Source organism: Penaeus monodon, chromosome 33 (genome assembly GCF_015228065.2).
Source record: "Penaeus monodon isolate SGIC_2016 chromosome 33, NSTDA_Pmon_1, whole genome shotgun sequence".
NCBI classification, from domain to species: Eukaryota; Metazoa; Arthropoda; class Malacostraca; order Decapoda; family Penaeidae; genus Penaeus; species Penaeus monodon.
Window position 1 is genome coordinate 34,698,234 of NC_051418.1, and position 320 is coordinate 34,698,553.

A 320-nucleotide genomic window follows, 5' to 3' on the forward strand; every position below is an offset into this window, starting at 1 on the left:
GAGATGAGAAAGTCATGAAGAGAAATACTGGTATTTGTGAAGAGTTTTTCATTGGCTCTCTGCGTCTTATTCTCAAGAAATAAACATAATTTGCTCGATCTCGATTCCGTACTCTTAAATAACCTTTGTATGATATCCGAGCGTTTACACTTTCAAATGTAAATATGAACTTAATATCAGTTAGATTAGGGTTTATCTGGTATGTCTACACTGATCAACAGCGATGCAAATCGGAGTGAATTTGTATGAATATTTCGTCGACTGCTCGGTAACAATAGAAATGCAAATTAATTTCCGTGTAGTTACATGCAAACACATGC